Here is a 22,011-nt window from a genome sequence, read left to right as displayed (position 1 = left end):
CTAACACCGGGGAGTGCCCCCCATGGCACCTCCCCTGAAACGCACACGTGGCAGGCTGGCCTCCCGGGCCCCTTTCCGAGGGTCACCCGTGCCCACAACACTGCCCACGCGGCTAATGGCGCCCCGGGCCCCCGCACCAAGCAGGCGCACCCGTGCCCACTACTCTATCCCGGCCCCCCATGGGCCCTTGGCCTACCACGGCCGACTAGCCTGGTGCCCGGGGTACCCACTCAGCGATACTCACCTTTCGCCACCACGCTCCCAGCCTGTCAACAGGGCTCCTGCACCCCTCCAAACGGGTTTCGAGCCTACTTCCCCACCAACAACAAAACGACTTCCATTTTTCAATTTAACTAACCCCCTAACTCACTCTACACTGACCCCGGGGTCCCTTGGGCGGGAGTCACTCCTCCCCCCAATCACTCATCGCACCATGCATTCCCCATTCGCTCCACACACACCGACCCGCTGGCCTCACTCACCAAGCACATGCTTCCACTTCACTCACCAACTCTTCAACACACTCACCACTGAACTCTGCCATCCTTCTAACTACATCCCCTAACTAACTCGTGCTCCCACGTCGTCCCTTAAACTACAGCACGTTCCATTTAACACTACGTAGCTAAACTACGTCCCCTCTACATGTCCACAAGTCTGTCACTGTCCCCAAATAATCCCATTAATCAATTTCCCAACCTAAATCTCGCTACAATCCCTCTAACTAATCCATTCCACGGACTCCATGAGGACTTACCCCTGCCCCATGAAGTCGGTCTAACTAAGCTAACCCTTCCCCCTAACTAGTTTCCATCCTGTGCCCTGGTAAGGGGGTCTTCCACCCCTTGCCCAGGAATCCTGTACACCCGAAAGTGAGGCTTTTTTTTTTTTTTTTTTTACATGCGCATCACCAGCGCGGCAACTCACAGCTCGCGCACTTTGCACCTGCCCGTGACGTCATGCAGCTGCACGTGTACCTCGTCCCTCCTTGGACGGTACCATCTGGCAGGGATACCCCTCCTGCCGGATTCCAACCCCGCGTGCAGCCATGACGTCACCGTGCGCATAAAAAAAAACACAAGCCCCACGTCTCGAGGGGTTCCCCACGCGAACACATGTGCTCTGCCCGCTGGAGCTTAACACACACGATCGCGTGGAGAACCCGTCCGGTCCAAATCCGAAATCCTGCCTAAACTTTGTCCGTCGCGGGATCGGCAAATCCACCACGTGCGTTTCCGGACAGGGACTTCACTCTCGCAAGCGAGCACGTGGGGGCCTCGTGCATTGCACAGCACGGACCTCGTGCTCACTGCTGGGTGAACCCGGCACGGGAAACAACTGCAGCCGCTACTCGGCTTTCTTTCCTCACATGTCGCCGTCGTCGCCATTCCACACACGCACTCCCGCGTGTTACGACGCTAACACACCTCACCATTACACTCACACCGGGAGACGCGGCTGCATGTTCACACATGCCCACCGACATCTCCCTTACATACCGCTCTCTCACACACACGGTCTCCCTTGCACTCGGCTGTTCACTCACTCGTGCCATTTTCCTCGCACAAACCACACCACTCACACACGCGGGGGCACTCATCCGCGGTGCCTCATCCACACACCGTCCCTCACTCACACACGTGGGGGCACTCACCCGCAGTGCCTCACTCATACACCGTGCCTCACTCACACACGCGGGGGCACTCAACCGCGGTGTTTCATCCATACTGGACGTTTCACTCACACACACGGCCTCTTTCACTTGCGGTGCCCCTTTTACACACGGCGTGCTGGGAAGCCCGTTCTCCGGCACAACCGCCACCACACCACTCACACACGGGGTCGCTTCCACACACGGGGACGCACTCACACCTTGCAACACACACACAGGGACAACCACACTGGGGATTTGTGTCCCCACCAGGGTCTCCGGGGCCTCTATACCCCCCAAGCTCTCCGTGCACCTGTCCGCAGCACCCGTCCCCTCAACCTCGCAAAGCACGACCGAACTCACCTGGTCGTGACTCGCCTCAAGGGGGCATACTCCCTCCCCTCGTTCCTGGAGGAGGCCATCCAGCTGCTCGCACCGGGCCTCCACCCAGTCCACCAGCTCACCCCCATTGTCCTCCACTACCTCCGTGTGTGTGTGTGCGTCACTTACCCCGTCTTCATCGTGTAGTCTTTCCTCTATCGTTCCCATCTCCCGTGTCTCTGCCAACTCAGTCACCTCTTCACCCTTTACCTCCCTTGTCTCAACGATTATTTCCATCTCTTCCCTTGTTATCTCCCTCGTGCACGTCTCCGTCACCCCAATTAGTTTGTCCCTCTCGGTTACCGTCACTTTTTCTGTCACGACCCTCGCCCAACACGCCCCCCGAATTATTTTTTCACCCTCCTCCACCGCGGGCCTGTCAGCCGTTGCACCCCCTCCCAGCTCGTTCGCTCCTACACGTGGAGTCGCCATTTTAAGCTCCCTGCTGACGGCCTTCATGCCCGCCTGCAGGCATCGGCCCATGTTCTGCGTCTCACCCCGCAGCTTTTTCGTTTCTTCCTTCATGTTTGTTTCCATTCCGTTCATTTGCTTGTTCATGCCTTTCATTTCGTTTTTCATTTCATTTGTGTTTGTATCCATCTTTTCGTTTATTTGTTTGTTCATTCCTTTCATTTCGTTTTTCATTTCCGCATTCATTTGTTGTGTATTCGCATCCATCCTCGTTTTCAGTTCCGCATTCATTTTTGCCAGCATGGTGAATAGCTGGGCCATGTCGGGTGCGCTTTGGGTGAGCCGATCTGGCAAGGATCGGGGGTTTTGGTGGAGAGGGGGAGGGAGGTGTCACACACCGCGGCCGCTGCCGCACCTATTTCGGGCTCTGGGTTCAGTTGGGCGAGTTCGTTTTCCTGTACAACCAACATTTCCTGCACGGGGATTTCATCCTGGACCATGGATTCTACACATTCTACATCCATTTCTAATACCCCCGGCTCCCGCTCGCCTTGAGACGCCATCTTATTTCTCGCAAAGGGTTAATTTAGCTCGCTCGTAATTTGGAGGGAATCGGGGGTCGCTCCTCTCACCCCTGGACCGATTCCCGTGAATTTAGCCGGAGACAGGAGAGCCCGTTTTCCCGTTCTCTGATACCAGTGCCGCGAGGAGGGCGATGAGTTTATATCCCACTCCTGACACCAGTGTTGCTGATTCACGCCCGCCGGCGTGCGAACGGCCACGTAACTCGAATCGCGGCACGTCGCCCACCGGACGGACAATCCAGTCGTGACCCTCTCGGACTAACGCCGGGAACCAGTCACGGGTGGACCTTTCGGTCTCACCGCGATCGAGCCAATCAGCCCCCGCGTGGGATAGGGTTGCTCGCCAAATTCGACCTACCTAAGTACCCACACGGAGGGTAGACCGGGCGATCGCACCTCGCCGCAGGTCGACTTCGGACACGGGCCACTTTAAGCGACCCGTTCCGTACTATCGGGATAACCGAGCGGTGTTATCGTCGGCCCCGACGGTTCGATTAATTATCGGGCGTTTTAGCCCACGACCAACCCTTTACGTGAAGTAAGATGGAGATTCAATAAAGGAAAAGACGAAGCGAAACGGGAAAACAGTTCAACAATAAGCACATTTATTTCACGATGAACGGAAAGCACACATATACAATTACACCAAAAGCAAATGTAAAAGGAGAAGAAACACACAATATTACACAAAAAGCAAATATAAAAGAAGAAGACAATGCAGAGCTATCCGACTACCGAGCACACGGCAACACTTATACAATTTTCCTTCAGACGGCGCCGACAACACATATACCCAAAGCAAAAGAAAAGGACCACCCTCAAGGATGAGGCGGGCCTGGGGCCGAGACCGCGTCGGGCCTACCCGTCTGATGATGAGACGCAAAGTGGCGGTGGCGCCCCAACTCCGCGGGCCTCGTGGACAGTGTCTGGTAGGGGGTGGGAAAGGGGCCCCCTTGTCGCACTATCTCAGCGCGGGGGGAAACAGGAGGGGGTTGTTGATGCTCGGGGGAAAGGAGGATATCTCCCTGTCTCTGGTCCCGCGACGAGCGTCTCCACCACGACCTCGGTCGCGCCGCCGGCCTCTCCCTCCGTAGCTCCCCGACTCCGACGCGAGCACCCCCTCAACCACCTTCGCCGCCGCCGCCTCTCCACAGCTTCGTCCGATCGCCCTCTCCGTCTCCTCTCTTGACTCGTCCCAACTCTTCACTGGCTCCGCGAACTCCCAACTGCGAACTGCGAACTCTGGCTACTACCACTTCTTCCCAGCTCCACCGACAACTCTTGACTGCGAACTGCCTTGACTGACGAACGCAGCCGTTTATATCCCCCGTGGCTTCGCCCCTTCACCTTTGACCCTTTACCTCCGACCCTTCACCTCTAACTGGCTCCCCATTGGACCGAGGAAAAGTGGGCGTGAATGCTTTTTGATCCATGAATTTGCATATAGCGACCACGCTCCAACGGCCTGGAGGCGGGGCCAAATCGCCCCACGCTCACCGATAGGACGGAACAGAAGTGGGCGTGAGTCGTTTTTGATCCGTTTTCTTCGGAAAGTCTGTGATGTTTCTGAACACGCTGCTCGGTGCGTGCCCTGCATGAGTCCAGTATCGGTGCCCACAAGTGGCGCAAGAATGGTGGTGATGCGATGGTGGCGAGTTGTGACGGTAAAGGTCGTGGCTGTTGTTGTGAAGCGGCGTTGTGGTTGGTGGTTGTTGTGTGATGGCTGTTGAGATGTGGTTGGTGGTGGTAGTAATGGCGGCTGGTCCAAAATAAAGATAGTAAAAGAAAAACGGCGATCCTGAAGAGTCGCAGCCCGACTGAATGACATTTATTCCCTCGAAACAACGGGTTTGGGCCTAACTACACATATACTTACAGAGATATCTCACCTAAGGGACCTGAATGGTGGTTTGCGAATTTGGTCAACCACAACAATATATATATATATATATATATATATATATATATATATATATATATATATATATATATATATATATATATATATATATATATATATATATACATACATATGGTAAGTAAGCGAATTATGACATTGTTTTATGAACCCTCACTCTGTGAAAGAGCCAATAAACTGAGCACAACGCATAAGTTGCTGAGACCTTTTGACTTAAAAACCCAAACCTGAAACTAACCGTGTCCCACTGGTAACAACCTAACTCCCTACCGCATGCCAACTGTCAAGTATTTTTGAATAAGGCCCTTCCTATCCTCCATCAGTCAGAAACACTCTGCACCACATTTCCTCAACCTCCGCTGACATCATTTCGACGTGGACGTACAATGAAGGACCTTTTGGTAAAAGCAAAGCAGCCACAGCCCCACAGCAAATAAACGAAGACTCCTGGCTTCCACAAATGCACAGCAAGAAAAGGTATCACACACAAACACATATTAGAGGGAAACGAATACCACAGTTCTCCCACCGGACAAAAGTTCCCCATCACCTCCTATACGGACTGCAAATCTGCATGGGTCACCTACCGAATCACTTGTCAAAGATGTACTGAACAATACATTGAAAAACTGAGAACACACTCCATACATGCTTGAATAACACACGGTTGGAGATCAGAAGTTTTCACACCAATCAGGGAAAATCTCTGCCTTACACAGTACATATTAACCCAGCAGATCACTCAACGGATGATATTCAAATCGTTACCATCAAACTGATTCCAAATCAATCGCACCATAATCCTGAGATGCGAGTCTTTTTGGATACACAAACTCCAAACAAAGTCCCCTCATGGTATAAATGTTGACAATCAACACACAGAGGTGGCATTAGGGCCATGCAACCCATGCAATTGAATGGGGGCCCCGAGATAACAAGGGCCCACCCCCCACAGGACCGATCGTGGTTGGCAATCCATTGAGAAGGGCCCCCAATGGTGGGGTCTCACTTTGTCGATAAAACATATCAACTTGTGAGTGGTGATAAACACAGCGTAAAGGGAATGCTCCATCTCAAGGAAAGAAAGCGCCGCCACGTAATTAATCGATTAAAAATAACAGCTCGAACGACACTCTTCAAAAGATATACTTCCACCGACCTTATTACATCATCATACATACTTGTACCAAGTTTGATTTAAATCACTTCGGCTGTTCTAAAATATCACATTTATACCTGACATGACCTTTGACCTTTTGACGCCATAATCTAATCCGTTTATGTATACATCCTTATACATACTTGTCCAAAGGTTAACTTGGATTCCTTCAGCCGTTCTTCAGTTATCTTGGTAATGAAAGCCTATTACAGACTCTGACCTTTGACCTCTTGATGCCACCATTTTATCAGTTCATGTTTGTCTCATATTGTATACTTCTACTAAATTTGGTCAAAATCCCATCACTGGTTCACAAGTTAGCACGGGAACATAATTTTTACTTCACCTTTGACCTTTAACCTCTTGACTACAAAAATCTAATCGGTTTATCTTTACATCATTGTACATCATTATACATCATTGTACCAGGTTTGGTCAAAATCCCACGACTGGTTCACAAGTTGGCATGGTAACGGAATGTTTGCCGAACACGACCTCTGACCTTTGACCCCAAAATCCAAAATCGAATCAGTTCATCTTTACATCATTATACATACTTGTACCAAGTTTGACTAAGATGCCTTCAGCCATTCTTAAATTATCGTGGAAATGAAAACCTATCACGGCCGGACGGATAACCGGAAACCATCATTCCTCCGGCGATTTTGTCATCAGAGGCACAATTTTTTTTCTCCTGATGTTCAACTCGACAGGACACTATTATAAATTAATGGGATGGGGTTAGTGTTAGTAGAGAAAGCAAGTGGAATAATAACCTCGTTTAATGTAACGTATTCAAGTACAATAATCAAAATATCATTTGTTGGGTGGTCGCGACACTACCGTTATTCTCAGGTTTTCCGTCTGTCTGTTTGTATGTAAAGGACAGCACTGGAGGCCAGAGGAGTCAACCGATTTTGATGAAACTTCACTGGTAGGTTCATACCAGGATCTAGTTGTATGCTTTTGAGCACCGTTGCTATGGACGCCACCGTTGCCTATCAACGGGACTTTTGAAATTTTTGAAAAAAAAATCCGAAAAATATTTTTATATGTATATTTTTTTCGAAAATCAAAAATCGGCTTCCGCACTTTTATGCGCACTATAATCAACCTCTTTGTCAAAAAATTTCAGCCCGATCCGTCAAAAACTGTGTGACGAGTATGCAATTATATAGCGACCACCCATGTCACCTACTGGCTTGTGTAATTCCTAATTCCTAATGTCAATTCATTTCATATTATTGAGCAAATCCACACCACAATCGATTGGACGATCACAAAACAACCACTGATTGGTAAATTGACTAACCCATGTGCACATCACAAAGCTGTGATTGTGACTGATTAAATCAGCAGTGTGTCAGAGCACCTGTCGAAAAGGATGAAACAAAACTTCCCCAGCGGAGCTGAAAAGTGAAAAATAGCTCAACAAAAGGCAAAAATGGTTGAAAAATCACACAGAATCAACTTTTTCATTCCAGCAGAACCAGAAAAGGGTCCTAGGCCGAGCACATGTGCTGAGGTTTGTTCAGTTACCAAGCAGCTTAAGCACTCAAGCAAACACTCCGATGAGACGGTTGATAAAGAACGGCTGGTTCGGCAAGCGAGAGCAAGCTGATTGGTCATGGAACACAACCCACAGATCGGATTTGTGCAAGTTTGTGTTTACAGTTGGTAGTGAGAATAGGAGGTTACATCACATAAAATAATTTGAAATTTACCAACAGTTGAGAGAGAATCACTTTATTATTGATAATTATTGTACTACTACTATTATTATTATTATTATAAATATCATCATTAATATTTTTATTTTGCAATAATGTAAATACTATTATTATGCTATTATCATGATTGTTGTTATTAGTTTTGTTGTTTGAAGTTATTTTGACAAATGCCACAATAAGGTGGAACGACGCTCAAGCTGCTTTATTTACACCTAAACATGCCATGTTTTCTCCAAGGAGGGGGGGAAAGGCAAAAAAAAAACATTGGAATTCCTCCGGATGTTTTGCAGTCGAGTCGAAAGCGACATCGGCTAAGCAATTGCCTCCTACTCCTGATACAACTGAGAGAAACCAAGCTTCGAGATCCTCGCAACGCACGCCCTGTTGTCCCGCCAGACAAAAGGGAAGGGACTATCTACATGTATATTAATTAAACTGTCTTGGGACCACTATCTTTGGATGCATGCGGTTCCAAGAACCACAAAAATATATGTATATGTATATATGTATAGATATTTATATATACATATATACATATATATATATATATATATATATATATATATATATATATATATATATATATATATATATATATATTGTCTTGATCCCACCTGTTTAATATCTTCCAGCACGAAATACTGACGTTAATGTCCGAGTTTCAAGCAGTCCACGTGTGGACAAAGAGAACACAAAACACTTTCCCCTGTGTTTCAGATCGACCTCCAGGGGTAGGCACGATCTTTTATTGGCTCGGTCTCCAAAAGGCTGGCAACAGAAATTGAATACACAGCACAAAATCTGCCAGAACTCCTGGCAACAATAAAGTTCCAAAACACAAACTGCACAACTCACAGCTCCGCTCACGATATTCGGGAATAACGATCACAGTCTTCCGGATTTAACTCTATCGTTTAGTCGGAGCCATCAACGATCAGCGCGACTGGGCTGTCGAGAGTCTTTTCAAAAACCAGTTTGAAAATCGCATTCAAACATGCGATTCGTAGCGCGCGATATATTTTCCACTCGCGATCTTAGAGCCAGCCACGTCTGCCACTCACAATGGCGCCCGCAGCTCTCTTCGGTCGACCCACCACGTGCCAACCAGCCCACCAATCCCAGGGAGCCTGAAAAAGGTCACGTGACGTTGTGGGTGGGACACTAAATTTGGTGAGAACATGTTTTTTTCTCACAGTCCTCCCCACCTAAAGTAAAACCCGTCGGATAGACGGCATTTTGAAACATCATGTTTTGAAACATGATGGTGATGATTGTTAACATTCTTGTACAATAAACAATGTTCATCCAGAACACAATATCTACCCCACCATATATACCCATCGCCCGCACAACAAGAGAGAGACAAAGGGAACCAAACTTAAGTTTGGTGCTCCTTGTCTACGAGATGGTGACTAAGGAGGTCAGCTAGTCTGTTCTCCACTCCTTTCACGTGTTTGACTGAGGTCGTATTCTGAGAGGAGAAGCGCCCAGCACAGAATACGCTGGTTGGAGTTTTTGGCTTGGCTGAGCCAACCGAGCGGGTGGTGGTTGCGGTAGATGGTGATGGGTCCATGGCCAATATAGACAGCCAGCGCAATAGCGCTTGATGTCTCGTGACATGGCGAGCCATATGAACTGATCCTTGACCTTGGCTAAGGTCTTGGCCACTCCGACCTAACCCAAGGAAATATTGTCATGGGCCAATTGCATGACTGACTGACGATGCCTCCCCGGTACGACAGCTCGGTGTCGTACCTTCCACGTCTGGGTGGAGGACATGTTCTTGGGGGAATATTTATGCATCAGCACACCTGCACCATTCACATAGTAGCCTGTTCGTCCAGGCTCGGAGTCTTCTCCCATCTCCCAGAGGGTCGCAAGGGTGGGATCGAAGTGCTGATCCTCCACTAGACTGGTTACCGCAGACAATGCAGGAGTGACCTCAGGCACAGAACTGGGGTTGCTAACCGCCTCGGAGGACTAACGCTCCTCACAGGATTCGTCGACCGGCGAACAAGTAGCTGGGGTCCCCATGTCACAGACGGGAACGGTCCCTGAGGAGCCCGGCTCCTGAGGTTGGCCTGACTGAAGGCTTGGGTGGACTTCAGTCGAAGCAACGTCACCGTTGGAGGCTGGTGTCGAGGCGCAAGTCTCCTCGGGCCAGAGTGAAGATATGTCTGACTCGGCCACTCTCTCCGCCTGTTTGCTTTGGGATCGAGTGACCACCCCACAGGTCAGTCAATAACTCCTCCCTGGCCATTGCATCATTGCCAATCAGCAAGGATACCCCCGGTACCGGGTAGTAGGGTACCACCGCACAGGTCATAGGACCCGTAAAAATGTCACTCCGGACCTCGATGAGAGCAAGGGGATACCAGCCAGGAACCTGGTTAATGCCCCGAAGGACGATATACTCGCCGGTATAATGCATCTGAGAGGCCGGAACTACCCCCGCCCGGAGAACACACAGCGTCGCCCCAGTATCCCGAAGGCATTGGGCCTTAAACTTCACTACCGAATCAGGGCCACCCACAAAGGCTGTTCCTGAATAATCCTGATACAAAGGACGAATGGACAGCCTCGGTGGCAGTGATGTCTGTCACCGATGCCACCGTGATGCTCGCGGGCCGAGTTGATGACCTCTACTGACCTTCCTCCGATTTAACAGCCGGGTTGCCTCGATAGGCCGGACTAGCTGGGTTAGAGAAACAGCGGTCTCCACCGTGCCCCATGCGTTTGCAGAACTCACACCAGGGCCGTGCCCTGGCCTGCAGCTCGCTACTACCACCAGTGGAGGGGATCGGGGAACCCTTCTCCTCGATCCAGCCGCCGGGCAAACGGGGGGTGGTCTTGACCCCAGAATCCTCAGTCTCACGATGTGACTGCGTGGCTTGCAACATTTTGCACGCCAAAACATGTTTATCAATAAGCTTGATGCAGTCTGACAAGGAAACAGTGTCTTTATCGACAAGAAACAACACCAAGTCTGGCGGAAGCTGTTGATCGATACGGTAACGCAGCAGGAGTTCCGCAACCGCTGGAGGTAACTCAACGCTGCTCCCCTCGAACCATCTCTGCAGCTGTTCCAACAAGACCCGCGAATGTTCCTCATTGGTTTGACTGGACTGACGAGTCCAACTGAAAAAAAATTACGCCTGTAAATACACGGGGACACCGCATAGGCGTTCAAAATCTCGGCTTTCAACTTCCGGTATTCGTTTACGTCCTCGGTTGCCATCCTCGCATATACCTCCCTCCCCTTTTCGGAAAATGGCTAACAAGATGGCCGACCCACAAGCTCTCATCAATGCCACCGGAAGTCAACAACTTCTCCGCCATCTCCAGATACGTTTCTGGCCTCGTGTCTCCCGTCAAGTCCGGCAAACGAACATGAACAATTTCCGGGACTGGTGCAGCAGACACATCTGCCCGCTGTCGTTCAGTCAACATTCGCCACTCATGTTCTCTGACGCGTTCAGCCTCTGCCGCTTCATGCTCCCCGAGTCGCTCAGCCTCTGCCCTGTCACTCTCCCTGTTATACATGTCGAGTTGTTGAACCGGGGTCAGCCCGGACCAGAAGGTCAAACACATGCATTTAGTCATGATGGGATAGCTCCCCAACATATCGGGTCCAGTGACCGGGCCAAGGCTGATTGCGTCGCTCACATTGACACCCACTTGACTGTCAACATGATCAGGTTGATCTCTCACTTCTCCAGCCGACATGGTTTGGCTACGAGTTATCATACGACAAGGGCACAAAATGCTAAGTCTAAAAGGAGGCTGGGTCGAAATATTTCAGCAATATCTTTCACCACATGGGACGGGGCAATTCACACAGCGGAGGCAAACAATATTGGGGTGATACACGTAATTTGCACACAACGCTCTGTTGGGGAAATACGACACAAAATACCCAATATCACCACCACACATCAAATTTCCAATGAGAAAATGCAACGTACAAATAACTCACGTTTTTTTTTTTTCATTACTGTTGGCCGATGACCGGCGTAAACACAAGATAGCGTCCTATGGTGAGAAAATCCCTCCAAGATGGCGTCTGCTGGTGAGAAGGTTCCTCCAAGATGGCGTCCGCTGGTGAGAAGGTTCCTCCAAGATGGCGTCCGCCAGGGAGGAGGTTCCTCCAAGATGGCGTCTGCTGGTGAGAAGGTTCCTCCAAGATGGCGTCCGATGATGAGAAGGTTCCTCCAAGATGGTGTCCGCCGGTGAGAAGGTTCCTCCAAGATGGCGTCCGCTGGTGAGGGAACGATGATCAGATGAAGAAAGATGGCGGCCGACTGTGGAATTTCTATCTCAGTTCGAATGTCTCTTACTTGAATGAATCCCGGACGAGCCGCCCATTTGTCGTGATCCCACCTGTTTAATATCTTCCAGCACGAAATATTGACGTTAATGTCCGAGTTTCAAGCAGTCCACATGTGGACAAAGAGAACACAAAACACTTTCCCCTGTTTTTCAGATCGACCTCCAGGGGTAGGCATGATCTTTTATTGGCTCGGTCTCCGAAACGCTGGTAACAGAAATTGAATACACAGCACAAAATCTGCCAGAACTCTTGGCAACAATAAAGTTCCAAAACACAAACTGCACAACTCACAGCTCCACTCACGATATCCGGGAATAACGATCACAGTCTTCCGGATTTAACTCTATCGTTTAGTCGGAGCCATCAACGATCGGCGCGACTGGGCTGTCGAGAGTCTTTTAAAAAATCGCATTCAAACAGGTGATTCGGAGCGCGCGATATATTTTCCACTCGCGATTTTAGAGCCACGTCTGCCCCCAACAATGGCACCCGCAGCTCTCCTCGGTCCACCCACCACGTGCTGACGAGCCCACCAATCCCGGGGAGCCTGAAAAAGGTCACGTGACGTTGGGGGCGGGACACTAGATTTGGTGACAACATGGTTTTTTCTCACAATATATATATATATATATATATATATATATATTTACGGTTGTGGAAATTCACAGATCACCATTCAGGTTCCCCAAAGATCAGTTATGTCGATAAGTGTGTGTCCAGGTTAGATTTCCCCACCGATGTATAACGGGATTTATTCGTGTGCCGGGCTGTGAATCTTGAGGTAGTGTTATTCTTTTCTATCTTTATTTTAAACAATCATCTCCTCACCATCTTCGCCGCAACCGCCAACATCTCCTCACCAACAACAACATCCCCAACAAACAACATCTCCTCACCACCTTCGCCACATCCGCCAACATCTCCTCACCACCTTCGCCACATCCGCCAACATCTCCTCACCACCTTCACCACAACCGCCAACATCTCCTCACCAGCATCTCCACGGCGCCGCCATCTTTTCACCAACAACAACATCCCCAACAAACAACATCTCCACAGACAAACACGATGGCATCCTCGACAGCGGCAAAGTGATTTCAAACACGGCTGCACATGACTTGAAAAACGGATCAAAACGACGAAAGGGGCGGAGCCAGCCGGGGGTGAAAGTTCAAGGGTGAAAGGGGCAAGTGCCGCCTTCAGGATGGCGAAGCCTACAGCGGCTTCACCCCTCCGGGCTATAAAGGCGCATTTCGACGCCGAGAGTTGAGTTGGTCGATGGAGGCAGTCGAGTTGGTGAGTCCAGTCAAGATGCTGTTGGTCGGAGGAGTGGAGTTCGTTCATCATTGGAGCCAGAGATTGTCCGGATTGTCCGTCATTGTCCGGAGAAAAAAACACCACGTGGACATGTCCAGAGAAAAAAACACCACGTGGACATGTCCAGAGAAAAAAACACCACGTGGACATGTCCGGAGAAAAAAACACCACGTGGACATGTCTAGAGAAAAAACACCTCGCAGACACATTCGGAGTAAAAAAACACCACGTGGACACATCTGGAGAAAAAACACCGCACGGACACATCCGAAGAAAATCGCGCGGACACGTCTGGAGAAAAAAACACCGCCTAGATGCATCCGAAGAAAAACCACCATGTGGACATATCCAGAGATAACCACCGCCCGGATGCATCCAGAGATAACCACTGCCCAGACGTGTCCAGAGATAACCACCTCACGGACGTGGCCGGCGATAACCACTGCCCAGACGCGTCCGGAGATAACCACCTCACGGACGTGTCCGGCGATAACCACTGCCCAGACGCATCCGGAGACAAACACCATCCGGACGTGTCTGCAGATAAACACCCCCCTGAGTATTAATGTGCAAATACAACCACTGTACGTTTATAAGCATTACAGCTGAAATGCGATAATCTCTAGAATCACTTCACATGAGTCAAATTTCAAAATTTAAAATGTGGGATTGACCTTAGAAGAAGTTTTGATTGCTAAAAAAAGTGTTCATTTATCCAATTCTCCGGACAGTGTTTATTTAATATGATCGCATTGGCTTGGCAAGGGATTCGTGATTGGTTAACACAACATCACCCGGAGACGACCGGAGTGTCAAACAATTTCCGAATTGGACACATAAACACTTTTTTCAGCAGTTGGAACTGCTGCTGAGGTCAATGAAGAAGTTAAAATTTTGAAATTGACCGCCTGGAGCAAAAGCCTCGCCCCGCCCAGCCGAAGCCGTGCCTACTCCGCTGATGCCACAATCATTCTGCAGGAGTTACATCCTTCCTTCTTACCGCCCCAGGGAAGGGACATTTGCAGAATGGGGAACCCTGAACTGAATGACTCACCATGTTTGCCTGACAATCTCTTTTGTCCTGTTCAACCCCCTTTGTCTCCTCGATTATGGCAAGTATGTGGGTCCTAAGGCTGAGGATAATTAAGGAATCCTTTATGTTTGTTGGTTCGTAGCTGCGTATGTCAATACTGTGTAAAGGATTTTTCCGAGTGTTGGTTGCATCATTTGTTTTTCCTGCATTGCCTCCTTTTGATTCCCTCCCCCCGTGCCATTTCATGTAATAAATATATGTGGTCTTGGGGGTGAATTCTGGTTGTGGTGGTGGCTTGATTCGGTGGTTTTTAAAGACCCATTCAGGGGATCATTGGTCGCGGTCTCTGCATCACTTAGACGATCACTCACGTGACTCAGGCTCGCTCAACCTAAGATTAGATCCAGTCACATGATGCCGACATCAGTGCAGCACTGGGCTGCTATAAAACTTCCAATTTGTATGGCAAAGCTGTATTCAGACACAGATCTGGCAGGAGGTTAGGGTTAGCATGAACACAACAAACCAGAAAAGGTGTATCTCACTCACCTTGCAAAAAACTTCCAAAAACAGGTGCGAATAGAAGATGTCACGCACCAAACCGAAAGAGCAACAAATACAGCTCCAACGATTGCAAAAAAAAGACAAAATAAAAAGAGACAAAACAGCAGGGAAAGACATATAAAAAAATTTGACAGATTGGGGATAGATAAATAAAGGTCAATGGAATGGTTAAGAAGAGGTCAGCTCAACTGGGACGGAGAACAAATCATTATAAATACCCAAGAACAAGGACATTACACAAATAGCTTCTTTTTTTAATGGCAGGATTGAGCCAATTGGACAAGTGTAGGTTCTGAAAGGTAGAAACAGGAAGTACAAGTCACCTCCTGTCAGGATGTAAAAAAAACTCATGTCAGAACAGGTGTCCACACAAAGGCACAACAAGGTATGTGGAATAATCCACCGGCACACCTGCAGAAATTTCAATATCCCATTTCCAGAAAACTCATGGAAACATGAACCAAAAGCAATTGTTGAAAACAAGAACATATGACCTGATGATCCCATCGAGCGTGAACAGAGCTACCAAAGCACTGCGACAGGACATAGTACTCAGATACAAAAAGGAAAAGAAGGCATTGTGAATTGACGTTTCAGTACCCAGTGATTTTGGTCTAAATTACACAGAATTGATTGTAGTTTTTTTAATACACAATGTCAAGGCTCGTATAAAAGTGAACACAGAGTGTACAAGGGGAGCAGGAGACAAGAGGGGTGGGAGTGGGAAGGACAAAACAGTGGGGAACAGAGACATGAGATCTGTGGAAGGGAGAGGGATTGGGCAGGGTACATGGGGTAAACAAGATGGACACCACAGGGACTTTCAGGAAGGAAAGGAGGGAATTTGAAGGGGGTTGGTTTGGGGTGGATTAGTGGGGGTAGAAAAGATTGTGGTTTTGGATGGGGGAAGATAAAAGATGGTGGTGAACAGCTGTTTTGAAGATCTGGAGGGAAGAGTGTGGTTGAAGAGAGTGTGGGAGTTTGTTCCAAAGGAAGGGGAAAAAGAGGAATGAAAGAGTGAAGGTGAGCAGCGATTCTTGATTCTGGTAGTTTTACCAGAAGGGGGTTGCTGGCAGACATTGAGCCTGCAAAAATATGTGGGGAACATATCGTAGACAGAGCAGGGGAGGGGGCGGGGGGGGAGGCGAGACCAGAGAGGAGACTGCAGAAGACAGAAATCAAGAAAATGAACAAATATCAAGATCACAAGAATGAAGTGAAAAGATCCTGGAATCTGAAAAGCACCAAAATTGAACCAGTGATAATTGTAACAACAAGAATGATGAAGAAGAACCTCACAAAGATGCTACACGCCATCCCTGGGAACATTACCACAAATGAACTGCAGTTGGAGGCTGTGTGACGTTCCTGAAAAGAAGAAAACTTCACAATTTAGGCCATGAATCATGATCCTACACCGAAACGAAGGCGGATAGTCGAGTCTTAAGAGGGTTACGTTCCACCTTCTGAAACCCAAATTATGGAGATAACAATCAACAACAAACACACACACACATTTAATATTACAGATTGTGATTAAAGATCACCTTAAAGATGTAGATTTGGTCACAAGGGGATCGAGCAAAAGCCGCTCCAATAGGTGTTGGTATATTCCATACATCAGCCACACGTCTGGCTGGGCCGGGCCGCATCGGGCGGCCTACAATTACCTCCCAGAAATATTGTCCTGAAGGAATAGAGAACATTCAAAAATTTTAACGAACAGGGCCGACACATCAAATTTGATGACACAGAAAGAATTTGAGTTAAGGAAAATATTTTAATTTTAATACTGGACTTCAGAACGATGGGCTTCACCTGAAAGGGGCTATCTATCGACATATTACATAGCTGTTATAATAGGTATGTCTTTAACAGATGGTCATTATTGATCATCTGGGCCTGGCATGTAACCCGTGTTGTGTGCGCTTGCGGAGAGCATGACCTCCCGCAGTTGTCCCAGGGCTAACACCTGCTGTGTAGAACACCAATAATCAAGATGTAGCTCAATTCAACTTGATTATTATTATCTGTATGCACTTTTAATACATGGTTTGGGCTCGTGGAAGAGCTTGGACACAAAATGGACCAGAACACAACAACAGGAGAAAACCTGAGCAAGATGTGAGGCAGGGGAGCCAGCCCAAGATGAAAACAGTACTCAATCAAGCTACAGATGAAAGGCTTTTCGGTGGATAGGAGCTCATGTGTGTCGAGGAAGGTCTTTTCATGACCGAGGATGCCCAATTGGCATCTGGCTTTGGAGGCCAACTTTGAGATGTGGTCTGCTCAAGAGACCCAAGAGTTTGAATGACTGAACCTCTTAAGATGGTTATTGAGAAAGTAGATGAGAATGTTTGCAGAACGGTCCTTTTCAGATGGAGAGAGAGAAAGAGAGAGAGAGAGTGAGAGTGTGTGTGATTTCTCCGGATTGAAAGGCATTTTCCAAATGTTTGACCAGTTTGTGATTTTGTCGAAGTCTGAGAAGGGGGAAGAGACTGCTGACTTTCCGTCAGAAGGATGAGGGTTGTCATGGCAGAGAGTGAAGTCATCAGCGAAGAGATAAAGACGATTTTTTTCCAAAGTCAGTGAGATAATTCCCTTCCCTTCCTTTACTTCTGTTTCCTCTCAAACTTCCTCCACTCTCTTATTTTCCTCGTATCTCTTTTTCTCAATTCTAATTTTACAAACTCAGCCCCTCCTCAGTACGTGAATCCATCCATCCATTGGGAACATACTCTGCGCAGAGTGTTGGTGCTGCCGAAGCAGTCTTCTGGGCTATTGGGCACAATCTTGGATGTGTCGCCACTCCAACGCAAGATACTCAAATGGCTCAATCATCCCAGCAAGCTGGGACTCATTTAGCCGATCTCCGAAGGATGACAGGCCGATTCAACCCCATCTGGTATTAATTTAACTGGCCAGCGGGATTTGAACTCAGGATCCCAAGTCTGCAACCGCACCACGGAACATTCCCCCCAAACTTTTTGGTGGCGCGTTTGGGCAATCAATTATACAAAGGTACCGAGAGACCGTAGCCTCAACTCTTCTAGCTATTGTGTGTGTGTGTGTGTGTGTGTGTGTGTGTGTGTGTGTGTGTGTGTGTGTGTGTGTGTGTGTGTGTGTGTGTGTGTGTGTGTGTGTGTGTATAAGTAAGCCTGCAGAAGATTATTATTAATATCATTATTATTGCTATTATTATTTTCGGGTTAGGTCTGCTCTTTGTCCGCATTCATAAGTTGCTTGTTTATTGCCGCACCACACCTTTCGTCCCCATCTCTGCACAACACACCCCAATAAACCTATTCCTTGTACCACATACTTTCCCTCGCCTGCTTGTAAATAAATCATTATTAGAAATGTTCCCTGCTCGTTTTTGTCTTTTCCTTCATTGATCCAGCATGGTCCGAATCCTAGATTAGCCGGGACTTTATTCCCAACGATCAGTTCCTTTTAGCAGGTACGTCCTTGGCAGTGTCGCTCAGCTGCATTCGATCCGGTAAAGTGATCGGGTCCGGTAGAGTGATCCGGTTCGGACAAGGCGTACCGAGGGCGTGTTCCCCGGTAATTAAATCATGTGGTTATTTTTAGGTAACCGGATTAACTAGACAGAGGACCCTAAGTCAAGTGGTTGAGTTATTGGCGTCCACTGTCAGTTAAGCGACCCGACGCGTCACGGAATTATCCGTGTGCGACAGTCTACAATTTCAGGGAGTCTGGTGGGAGCCGAGATAGCTTCCCCCCCCCAGTGGTCTTCTTACCCGACCCCTGGCCTCCAACAATATTTATGTACAAGACCTCATCACATCTCTCACCCATAACTGGGGGAATTACCAATCAGCTCTCACGTAATCAATTATCACAGGTGGCTAGGATTTCCATAAATTAATCCTCATGCTCTTCTTCCCAAGATAAACCAACCAAGAAGAGCCACACAAGGTAAGCCCTTTGCTGTTTCAAATCCTACCTGGGTTCCTCAACAGCTGCAGACATTCACAAGTGGTACATGCATGAAAATCCCAATGCTACACACCCCCCTCGGCCGCCGTACTGGTTTCATCACTTATTGACGACTCAACAGCAACAGCGTAGGCAGAAACGCGCACCACCGAGGCTCCCATGCATGGACGATGTGCAGTAACAATGGCAGTTAACATATAAATAACAAGAACCGATCACGTCTCTCACCCATAATTGGAAGGAATAACCAATCAGCTTTAACCTTTAACCTTCACAAAAAAAGTAATCAGGGTCACTTCCGGTTCCGGTTTTGAGCGGCAAGAGGTCTCCTTCGGGGCTCCCTGCTGACATTCTCAAAGTTAAGTTCCGGTTGTTATTTGTCCCGTTTTAACTGTTTAATTTTCTCACCTACATGTTAATGTGTGTTCCTAGTTCGGTTTTGTTTCAAAAATCGTGCTATTTTGTGAGTATTTATGTCGACGTTCTTACTTGGTGTTTGAGGCCTAGTCCTAGGTTTGAGGCCTACCGGTTCCACTCGGTGTTCGATCGTTTTTTTTGTTTGTTTGTTTGTTTTTTCTCCCCATTACCTTCAATTTCTATCCTCCCCATTACCTTCAATTTTCATCCTCCCCACTTTCCAAACATCCCCCATTCTCCCAACTAATCTCTTTCTTATCTCAAAAAAAAAAATATATATATATATATATATATATATATATATATATATATATATATATATATATATATATATATATATATATATACCCAACAACAACAACAACAACACGCTCACCTTCTCCCGATTCTGCTACTTCTTCTTCCTCTTAACTTCCTCCTCGTCTTCCTCGATTTCTTTTTTTTTACACTTCCATGACCTAATCTGTTGAACTCTCTCATACATTAATATTAACAACAAAAACGATCTTATAATGCTTCATCTTCCTCTCTCACACATGTGGTACTCTTTACTGTTTCACAATGCACTTCTCTTCTGCTATTTTAACAGACTGCTCTCATTTCGACCTCTCCTTCATTCCTTGCCTAAAAATCCAACTATTACAACGCTTCTTCTCTCCATGCTCTGAATTCGCCTTCATTGCATCCATCAAGAATTGTGTTAAATCGCATCTCTGACCTAAAACTTTTAAAAACCACAGTTTGCCATGGATGCTCGCTTTCCATCAACCATTCTTTTTTCCAACTTCAGTGCCAACTCACCCCCTCACCCCTCACTCTCACTCTCAAAGCAACCATCCCACTCTTCTCCCTCCAAGCCTCCCTCTCACCTCTTTCAAAAATTCCCCCTCACCTTTCTCCCACCTTTCATCCCCCTCACTCTTCCTTCTCTAAGTTGCCCCCCTCTCATCCACCAACCTGCCTCCCTCCACTGCCCTCTCACCTCCATCTCTTCACTCCACCTCCTCAAATCCTCAACTGCCATCTTCCTTGTCTCTTGTCCCCCTCTCCCCCAGCACCACAGAGCCTTCTCTCCTCCTCATTCGGCCCCCTCCCCTCGCTATTCTGCAATACCCCACACTCCTTCAGCAACCCTCCTTACCTCCCCCCCTCATCCCTCGTCCTACCCTCCCCCGCCCCCTCCACCTCCTGCACCCAAAGCCTCCTCCCCTACCTCTTCATTAAAAGTGTGGACCTCAAAAATCCGGGGCCTTCGCTCAAACCTTTCAGATCTTTCCATGCAGGTTGCCACTGACAAACCAGACATTATCTGCCTAACAGAAACTTTCCTCTCCCATGACGTGTCTGACTCTCAAGTATCTCTCCCTGGTTACTCCCTCTTACGGTATGACAGACCTGAGCCTCGTCCTGGTGGAGGTGTTGCTCTCTTCATCAAAGACTCTATTCCTCACTCTCCCTGCACTGCTCTCACTCCCCCACACCCCCAGGAATACCTCTGGCTTCGGCTTCCCTCCACTCCCACCTCATGTTTATATGTGTACTGTACCGTCCACCAAACAGTGATGACTCCATCTACACCTCACTCTCCGAAAACATGGACCATCTTCTATCTTCTCATCCAAACTCTCTCTTCCTCTTATGTGGCGACTTCAATTGTCATCACGCCAGTTGGCTAGGTGTGGGTACCTCTCTCACCTGCCATGGGACATCAGCAAAAGCTTTCTGTGACTCATTGGGACTGACTCAATCGGTCAACTTCCCGACCCGGATCTCAACCAATGGTACTCCATCTCTTCTGGATCTGATTTTGACAAATTTCCCTGACAATATCTGCTGCTCTTCCTTCGCTCCAATTGGTTCTTCTGACCACGTCCTTGTTAAAGTGGACATCTCTCTGGCTGTCATCAGAGAACCACCTCACCGCCGTCGAGTCTGGCATTTCACTCAAGCCGACTGGCAGGGTCTCCGAGCAGCCATCAAACTTACAGACTGGTCTCCTATCACTACTTTCTCAAACATCAACTCATCCTGGGAATTCTTTCAAAGAAACTTGCTCTCCCTCATGCACAGATTTATCCCCTCTCGTGTTCAGTTGTCTTACCCTTCCTCCCGCCCTTGGTTTACTGAAGCTTGTGGCGAGGCAGTTGTCCTGAAACAACTTGCCTTTGCCTCATGGAAAGCAAACCCAACTGAGGGCAATCTCAGTTCTTTCCACAAAGCTCGGAACAAGTGTGTATCTACCCTCAGGAGAGCCAGAAAACAACATCTTTCTCATCTCAAGTCTGAACTCTCAAAGCTCTCTCCCTCCTCAAAATCCTGGTGGCGTTTAATCAAATCTGTTTCTGGTGTTTGTTCCGCCTCCATCCCCTCCCTTACCTCAAATGGCCGCACTGCTGATTCCACACGTGATAAAGCTGAATGTCTAAACTCGGTGTTTGCAGCTAAATCTTGTGTCCCAAACCCATCACTATCTCTACCCACTTTACCCAGTCACACCCAACTGTCCCTGGACTCTGTATCCTTTTCTCCTGACAAGGTGGAGAGCTTGCTTTCAAA

General features: G+C 48.0%; 1 pseudogene across 1 annotated transcript in view; it reads right to left on the bottom strand.

The window, feature by feature from the left end:
* LOC147025715 (uncharacterized) overlaps positions 1–22,011 on the bottom strand; it is a 107,708-nt pseudogene that overhangs the window by 73,377 nt on the left and 12,320 nt on the right. The window contains exon 5 of the transcript XR_015057970.1: positions 16,626–16,765. The product of XR_015057970.1 is annotated as an uncharacterized LOC147025715 (transcript). The remainder of the gene's footprint in view (positions 1–16,625; positions 16,766–22,011) is intronic.

This window comes from Eptatretus burgeri, chromosome 5 (assembly GCF_056783735.1).
Source record: "Eptatretus burgeri isolate ZD-2024b chromosome 5, Ebu_testis_v1, whole genome shotgun sequence".
NCBI classification, from domain to species: domain Eukaryota; kingdom Metazoa; phylum Chordata; class Myxini; order Myxiniformes; family Myxinidae; genus Eptatretus; species Eptatretus burgeri.
The sequence above is the reverse complement of the archived record's forward strand: the minus strand, read 5'-3'. Positions and strand labels throughout refer to the sequence as shown.